This window comes from Oncorhynchus gorbuscha, unplaced genomic scaffold (assembly GCF_021184085.1).
Source record: "Oncorhynchus gorbuscha isolate QuinsamMale2020 ecotype Even-year unplaced genomic scaffold, OgorEven_v1.0 Un_scaffold_387, whole genome shotgun sequence".
NCBI lineage: Eukaryota > Metazoa > Chordata > Actinopteri > Salmoniformes > Salmonidae > Oncorhynchus > Oncorhynchus gorbuscha.
The window spans coordinates 241,062-251,251 of record NW_025745234.1 but is presented as its reverse complement, the minus strand read 5'-3'; the positions used below and the strand labels follow the sequence as shown (position 1 = coordinate 251,251).

Below are 10,190 nucleotides of genomic sequence, written 5' to 3'. Positions count from 1 at the left end.
CTTGCTGTCCCCAGTCCACCTGGCCATGCTGCTGCTCCAGTTTCAACTGGCCTGGGCCCTAGGACCATGTCCCAGGACTACCTGACATGAGGACTCCTTGCTGTCCCCAGTCCACCTGGCCATGCTCCTGCTCCAGTTTCAACTGTTCTGCCTTACTATTATTCAACCATGCTGGTCATTTATGAACATTTGAACATCTTGGCCACGTTCTGTTATAATCTCCACCCGGCACAGCCAGAAGAGGACTGGCCACCCCACATATGCTCTCTCTAATTCTCTCTTTCTTTCTCTCTCTCGGAGGACCTGAGCCCTAGGACCGTGCCCCAGGACTACCTGACATGATGGCTCCTTGCTGTCCCCAGTCCACCTGACTGTGCTGCTGCTCCAGTTTCAACTGTTCTGCCTTATTATTATTTGACCATGCTGGTCATTTATGAACATTTGAACATCTTGGTCATGTTCTGTTATAATCTCTACCCGGCACAGCCAGAAGAGGACTGGCCACCCCACATAGCCCGGTTCCTCTCTAGGTTTCTTCCTAGGTTTTGGCCTTTCTAGGGAGTTTTTCCTAGCCACCGTGCTTTTACACCTGCATTGTTTGCTGTTTGGGGTTTTAGGCTGGGTTTCTGTACAGCACTTTGAGATATCAGCTGATGTACGAAGGGCTATATAAATAAATTTGATTTGATTTGATTTTGATACTACTACTACTACTGACTACTACTACTGACTACTACTGACTACTACTGACTAATACTGACTACTACTGACTAATACTGACTACTATAGACTACTATAGACTACTACTGACTACTACTACTGACTACTACTGACTACTACTACTGACTACTACTGACTACTACTGACTAATACTGACTACTATAGATTACTATAGACTACTACATACTACTAGACTACTATAGAATACTACAGACTACTATAGACTATTATAGACCACTAAAGACTACTATAGACTACTACAGACTACTATAGACTACTACATACTACTATAAACTACTACAGACTACTATAGACTACTACAGACTACTATAGACTACTACAGACTACTATAGACTACTACAGACTACTATAGACTACTATAGACTAATACAGACTGCATCACAGCAGACCGTGATGAGAGAATGATGAACTCACCACCGGTATGCTACAGACTACTAAAGACTACTATAGACTACTACAGACTACTATAGACTGCTATATACTACTACAGACTACTATAGACTACTACAGATCTGCTACAGATCTACTACAGACTACTATGGACTACTACAGACTACTACAGACTGCATCACAGCAGACCGTGATGAGAGAATGATGAACTCACCACCGGTATGCTACAGACTACTAAAGACTACTATAGACTACTACAGACTACTATAGACTGCTATATACTACTACAGACTACTATAGACTACTACAGATCTGCTACAGATCTACTACAGACTACTATGGACTACTACAGACTACTACAGACTGCATCACAGCAGACCGTGATGAGAGAATGATGAACTCACCACCGGTATGCGTAACACTTTGGCCAAGGGGACACGTTTTATAGCCACCTACAGAGAATTACACACACACACACACACACACACACACACACACACACACACACACACACACACACACACACACACACACACACACACACACACACACACACACACACACACACACACACACAATCATTGACTAATAATACTGTAACTCCAATGGACAAAACAAGTGTGTGTGTGTGTGTGTGTATAGTGTGTGTGTGTGTGTGTGTGTGTGTGTGTGTGTGTGTGTGTGTGTGTGTGTGTGTGTGTGTGTGTGTGTGTGTGTGTGTGTGTGTGTGTGTGTGTGTTTATTGAACCCTTCTCACAGGTAGGTTGTCTTCTCTGCGGTACCCAGCGTAGACGATCCCGTAGCCTCCGCCTCCCAGACAACCCAGCTGAACAAACCTCTCTGCAACTGGATCACGACTTGGCTCTCTACTGTTGCATTGTGGGGGCTGTAACGTGTCGATCCGCGTGGTGCTACTCTCTAAGGACAGATTCCCCTCCTCCTCTTCCTTATGACTCCTCCCCCTCCTCTTCCTCTCTCCTCTTCCTCCCGTACTCCTCTCGGAGCTCTTCCTCCTCCTCTTCCTCTCTCCTCTTCCTCCCGTACTCCTCTCGGAGCTCTTCCTGTTCCTCCGCCTCCTCTCTGCTCTCTCATCCCTCAGGGTGAGTCGGCTGAGTCCCTCGTTCGCCCCTCCCTCATCGGCCAGAGGGCTGGTGTGGGTGCCTGAGGGAGGTAATTAAAGATGCAGTCCGGGATCTTAAGCACTTCGTAACATATTGTACGTATATTACAATTTGTAACATATCATACGAATTGCAAAAAAAACAATTATAATTGCCAGACGTAACATATCGTACGGATTACGTAGTGCACCATTTTCGGTAACCCAGTTTTGCAAAACTACTTTCTGAAATTAAACAAAAGTTCTGGAGCTTCACTTTAAGTTAAAACGTGTTCAGTTCAGATGATAAAAATACACCCCCCCCCCAACAACAGAATGGTGTGGATATACCCCCAACAACAGAATGGTGTGGATATACCCCCCTGCTGAATGGTGTGGATATACCCCCCAACAACAGACTGGTGTGGATATACCCCCCAACAACAGAATGGTGTGGATATACCCCCAACAACAGAATGGTGTGGATATACCCCCCAACAACAGAATGGTGTGGATATACCCCCCTCCAACAACAGAGTGGTGTGGATATACCCCCAACAACAGAATGGTGTGGATATACCCCCCCAACAACAGAATGGTGTGGATATACCCCCAACAACAGAATGGTGTGGATATACCCCCAACAACAGACTGGTGTGGATATACCCCCCTCCAACAACAGAGTGGTGTGGATATACCCCCAACAACAGAATGGTGTGGATATACCCCCAACAACAGAATGGTGTGGATATACCCCCCAACAACAGAATGGTGTGGATATACCCCCTCCAACAACAGAGTGGTGTGGATATACCCCCCCAACAACAGAATGGTGTGGATATACCCCCAACAACAGAATGGTGTGGATATACCCCCCAACAACAGAATGGTGTGGATATACCCCCAACAACAGAATGGTGTGGATATACCCCCCTCCCCCAACAACAGAATGGTGTGGATATACCCCCCCCAACAACAGAATGGTGTGGATATACCCCCAACAACAGACTGGTGTGGATATACCCCCTCCAACAACAGAGTGGTGTGGATATACCCCCCCCCAACAATAGAATGGTGTGGATATACCCCCCAACAACAGACTGGTGTGGATATACCCCCTCCAACAACAGAGTGGTGTGGATATACCCCCCCCAACAACAGAATGGTGTGGATATACCCCCAACAACAGAATGGTGTGGATATACCCCCAACAGAATGGTGTGGATATACCCCCTCCAACAACAGAGTGGTGTGGATATACCCCCCAACAACAGAATGGTGTGGATATACCCCCCAACAACAGAATGGTGTGGATATACCCCCCCCCCAACAACAGAATGGTGTGGATATACCCCCCAACAACAGACTGGTGTGGATATACCCCCTCCAACAACAGAGTGGTGTGGATATACCCCCCCAACAACAGAATGGTGTGGATATACCCCCCCAACAACAGAATGGTGTGGATATACTACAACAGAATGGTGTGGATATACCCCCTCCAACAACAGAGTGGTGTGGATATACCCCCCCCCAACAACAGAATGGTGTGGATATACCCCCAACAACAGAATGGTGTGGATATACCCCCCAACAACAGAATGGTGTGGATATACCCCCAACAACAGAATGGTGTGGATATACCCCCCCAACAACAGAATGGTGTGGATATACTATATATAACAACAGAATGGTGTGGATATACCCCCAACAACAGAATGGTGTGGATATACCCCCCAACAACAGAATGGTGTGGATATACCACCCCCAACAACAGAATGGTGTGGATATACCCCCCAACAACAGAATGGTGTGGATATACCCCCAACAACAGAATGGTGTGGATATATATATACCCCCCCAACAACAGAATGGTGTGGATATACCCCCCAACAACAGAATGGTGTGGATATACCCCCAACAACAGAATGGTGTGGATATACCCCCCCCAACAACAGAATGGTGTGGATATACCCCCCAACAACAGAATGGTGTGGATATACCCTCCAACAACAGAATGGTGTGGATATACCCCCCCCACAACAGAATGGTGTGGATATACCCCCCAACAACAGAATGGTGTGGATATACCCCCCAACAGACAACAGAATGGTGTGGATATACCCCCCAACAACAGAATGGTGTGGATATACCCCCAACAACAGAATGGTGTGGATATACCCCCAACAACAGAATGGTGTGGATATACCCCCCCAACAACAGAATGGTGTGGATATACCCCCCAACAACAGAATGGTGTGGATATACCCCCCCAACAACAGAATGGTGTGGATATACCCCCCCCCCAACAACAGAATGGTGTGGATATACCCCCCAACAACAGAATGGTGTGGATATACCCCCCCCAACAACAGAATGGTGTGGATATACCCCCAACAACAGAATGGTGTGGATATACCCCCCAACAGAGAATGGTGTGGATATACCATTCCAACAACAGAATGGTGTGGATATACCCCCCCAACAACAGAATGGTGTGGATATACCCCTCCAACAACAGAGTGGTGTGGATATACCCCCCAACAACAGAATGGTGTGGATATACCCCCAACAACAGAATGGTGTGGATATACCCCCCTGTAACAACAGAATGGTGTGGATATACCCCCCAACAACAGAATGGTGTGGATATACCACCCCCAACAACAGAATGGTGTGGATATACCCTAACAACAGAATGGTGTGGATATACCCCCTCCAACAACAGAGTGGTGTGGATATACCCCCAACAACAGAATGGTGTGGATATACCCCCCAACAACAGAATGGTGTGGATATACCCCCCCAACAACAGAATGGTGTGGATATACCCCCCCCCCCCCCCAACAACAGAATGGTGTGGATATACCACCCCAACAACAGAATGGTGTGGATATACCCCCCCCCAACAGAATGGTGTGGATATACCCCCCTCCAACAACAGAGTGGTGTGGATATACCCCCCCAACAACAGAATGGTGTGGATATACCCCCCAACAACAGAATGGTGTGGATATACCCCCCCCCCAACAACAGAATGGTGTGGATATACCCCCAACAACAGAATGGTGTGGATATACCACCCCAACAACAGAATGGTGTGGATATACCCCCCCCTTCTGGTGTGGATATACCCCCCTCCAACAACAGAGTGGTGTGGATATACCCCCCCAACAACAGAATGGTGTGGATATACCCCCCCAACAACAGAATGGTGTGATATACCCCCCAACAACAGAATGGTGTGGATATACCCCCCCCAACAACAGAATGGTGTGGATATACCACCCCCCCAACAACAGAATGGTGTGGATATACCCCCCCAACAACAGAATGGTGTGGATATACCCCCTCCAACAACAGAGTGGTGTGGATATACCCCAACAACAGAATGGTGTGGATATACCCCCCAACAACAGAATGGTGTGGATATACCCCCAACAACAGAATGGTGTGGATATACCCCCCCCCCAACAACAGAATGGTGTGGATATACCACCCCCCAACAACAGAATGGTGTGGATATACCCCCCCAACAACAGAATGGTGTGGATATACCCCCTCCAACAACAGAGTGGTGTGGATATACCCCCCCAACAACAGAATGGTGTGGATATACCCCCCCCAACAACAGAATGGTGTGGATATACCCCCCCAACAACAGAATGGTGTGGATATACCCCCCCCCCCCAACAACAGAATGGTGTGGATATACCACCCCAACAACAGAATGGTGTGGATATACCCCCCCCCAACAACAGAATGGTGTGGATATACCCCCCAACAACAGAGTGGTGTGGATATACCCCCAACAACAGAATGGTGTGGATATACCCCCCAACAACAGAATGGTGTGGATATACCCCCCCCAACAGAATGGTGTGGATATACCCCCCCCCCAACAACAGAATGGTGTGGATATACCCCCCCAACAACAGAATGGTGTGGATATACCCCCCCCAACAACAGAATGGTGTGGATATACCCCCCTCCAACAACAGAGTGGTGTGGATATACCCCCCAACAACAGAATGGTGTGGATATACCCCCCCCAACAACAGAATGGTGTGGATATACCCCCCAACAACAGAATGGTGTGGATATACCCCCCCCAACAACAGACTGGTGTGGATATACCCCCCTCCAACAACAGAGTGGTGTGGATATACCCCCCAACAACAGAATGGTGTGGATATACCCCCCCCCCCAACAACAGAATGGTGTGGATATACCCCCCCAACAACAGAATGGTGTGGATATACCCCCCAACAACAGACTGGTGTGGATATACCCCCCCAACAACAGAGTGGTGTGGATATACCCCCCCAACAACAGAATGGTGTGGATATACCCCCCCCCCAACAACAGAATGGTGTGGATATACCCCCCAACAACAGAATGGTGTGGATATACCCCCTCCAACAACAGAGTGGTGTGGATATACCCCCCCCAACAACAGAATGGTGTGGATATACCCCCCAACAACAGAATGGTGTGGATATACCCCCCCCCAACAACAGAATGGTGTGGATATACCCCCCCCAACAACAGAATGGTGTGGATATACCCCCCCCAACAACAGAATGGTGTGGATATACCACCCCCCCAACAACAGAATGGTGTGGATATACCCCCCCAACAACAGAATGGTGTGGATATACCCCCCAACAACAGAATGGTGTGGATATACCCCCAACAACAGAATGGTGTGGATATACCACCCCCCAACAACAGAATGGTGTGGATATACCCCCCAACAACAGAATGGTGTGGATATACCCCCCCAACAACAGAATGGTGTGGATATACCCCCCAACAACAGAACGGTGTGGATATACCCCCCAACAACAGAATGGTGTGGATATACCCCCCCCAACAACAGAATGGTGTGGATATACCCCCCAACAACAGAATGGTGTGGATATACCCCCCCCCCCCCCCCCCAACAACAGACTGGTGTGGATATACCCCCTCCAACAACAGAGTGGTGTGGATATACCCCCAACAACAGAATGGTGTGGATATACCCCCCACAACAGAATGGTGTGGATATACCCCCCAACAACAGAATGGTGTGGATATACCCCCCTCCAACAACAGAGTGGTGTGGATATACCCCCCCCCCCAACAACAGAATGGTGTGGATATACCCCCCAACAACAGAATGGTGTGGATATACCCCCCCAACAACAGAATGGTGTGGATATACCCCCCCAACAACAGAATGGTGTGGATATACCCCCCCAACAACAGAATGGTGTGGATATACCACCCCAACAACAGAATGGTGTGGATATACCCCCAACAACAGAATGGTGTGGATATACCCCCAACAACAGAATGGTGTGGATATACCCCCAACAACAGAATGGTGTGGATATACCACCCCAACAACAGAATGGTGTGGATATACCCCCAACAACAGAATGGTGTGGATATACCCCCCCCCAACAACAGAATGGTGTGGATATACCACCCCCAACAACAGAACGGTGTGGATATACCCCCCCAACAACAGAATGGTGTGGATATACCCCCTCCAACAACAGAGTGGTGTGGATATACCCCCCCAACAACAGAATGGTGTGGATATACCCCCCCCCAACAACAGAATGGTGTGGATATACCCCCCAACAACAGAATGGTGTGGATATACCCCCTCCAACAACATAATGGTGTGGATATACCCCCCAACAACAGAATGGTGTGGATATACCCCCCAACAACAGAATGGTGTGGATATACCCCCCCCCCCCAACAGAGTGGTGTGGATATACCCCCCCCCCCAACAACAGAATGGTGTGGATATACGTGGATATGTGTAATTCTATATATAATTCTATATAATTCTATGTATAATTCTATGTAATTCTATGTGTAATTCTATATATAATTCTATATAATTCTATGTATAATTCTATGTAATTCTATGTGTAATTCTATATATAATTCTATGTAATTCTATGTGTAATTCTATATATAATTCTATATAATTCTATGTATAATTCTATGTGTAATTCTATATATAATTCTATATAATTCTATGTATAATTCTATGTAATTCTATGTGTAATTCTATATATAATTCTACATAATTCTATGTATAATTCTATGTGTAATTCTATATATAATTCTATATAATTCTATGTGTAATTCTATATATCATTCTGTGTAATTCTATATATAATTCTATATATAATTCTATGTGTAATTCTATATATAATTCTATGTATAACTCTATGTAATTCTATGTATAACTCTATGTAATTCTATATATAATTCTATGTATAACTCTATGTAAATCTATATATAATTCTATGTATAACTCTATGTAATTCTATATATAATTCTGTGTAATTCTACGAGTAATTCTATATATAATTCCATATATAATTCTGTGTAATTCTACGAGTAATTCTATATATAATTCCATATATAATTCTGTGTAATTCTACGAGTAATTCTATATATAATTCCATATATAATTGTGTAATTCTACAAGTAATTCTATATATAATTCCATATATAATTGTGTAATTCTACGAATAATTCTATATATAATTCTGTGTAATTCTACATGTAATTCTATATATAATTCTATATATAATTCTGTATATAATTCTGTATGTAATTCTATGAGTATCATACTCACCTAGATCCTTCCCTAATGTAATTGTACATGTAATTGTACATGGAATTGTACGAGTAATTCTACATGTAATTCTACAAGTAATTCTATATGTAATTCTATACATAATTCTACATATAATTCTATATATTATTCTACATGTAATTCTACATGTAATTCTACATGTAATTCTACGAATTCTATGTAATTCTATATATAATTCTATATATAATTCTATGTGTAATTCTATATATAATTCTATATGTAATTCTACATATAATTCTATATTCTATATATAATTCTGTATGTAATTCTATGAGTATCATACTCACCTAGATCCTTCCCTGTTGTGAGGGAGCGTACTGGTCTACATGCCATGGTAGCTAATCAGCTGGTGAAAATCACAGTGTTAATCACTAGATCATCACATTGATCGTTTCAGAGCTAAGTGTTTGCAGACATACAGACAGAGGCTGTCATGGGCCCATGGTAAGTAGAGAGGTAACCCTCCGCTAGCCAGGTCTCTCTGTCCGGTGAAAGTATCCTACAGAAGAACTCCGTGGAATGAAGCCGTGTGACCTGTAGAATGCGTGATGTGATGATGTCACAAGAGAGATAGAACCCGCCCGACGACGCTCTCCTCATTGTGACGTCATAATAGCGCCTGGAGACCGGAGAGGACTTGGTGGGATGTTCTCACTAGGCTACCCGGGGTGGGCAGGTAGTTTAGTGGTTAGAGCGTTGGACTAGAAACCGAAAGGTTGCAAGATCGAATCCCTGAGCTGACAAAGTAAAAAAATATATACTTTGTTCTGCCCCTAGTTAAACCCACTGTTTAATTGTGAATGAAAATTTGTTCTTAACTTACTTCGCCTATGATGCAGAAGTCACAAACTGATTGGAGAACTTTGTTCATCACCCAATTGAATTACATTACTCTCTGTGTCAGATCCTGGTTGAATGAAACAGACGGAGGCCCAGCTGGTCAAAAAGGTTTATTCACGGAATGTTCTGGAGTCAAGACAAAACAATTCATTTATACTGACTTCTCACGCCAACACACACACACACGCACACACGCACACACATACGCACACACACACACACACACACACACACACACACGCACGCACGCACGCACGCACGCACACACACACACACACACACACACATACGCACACACACATACACACACACATACACACACACATACACACACACACACACATACACACACACGTCCTGCTCCGCACACTGTCTGTCTCACTACCCAGCCGACAGAGATAGTGACCTTGTCCTGTCTGTCTCACTACCCAGCCGACAGAGATAGTG

The 10,190-nt window shown here is 45.0% G+C and overlaps 1 long non-coding RNA gene across 1 annotated transcript in view; it reads right to left on the bottom strand.

The window, feature by feature from the left end:
- LOC124018058 overlaps window positions 1–2,080 on the bottom strand; it is a 4,698-nt gene extending 2,618 nt beyond the window's left edge. The window contains exons 1-2 of the long non-coding RNA XR_006835556.1: window positions 1,889–2,080; window positions 1,536–1,583 (exon numbers count right to left, since the gene is read on the bottom strand). This is a non-coding gene — a long non-coding RNA (uncharacterized LOC124018058). The remainder of the gene's footprint in view (window positions 1–1,535; window positions 1,584–1,888) is intronic.
- Between the last annotated feature and the right edge of the window lie 8,110 nt (window positions 2,081–10,190).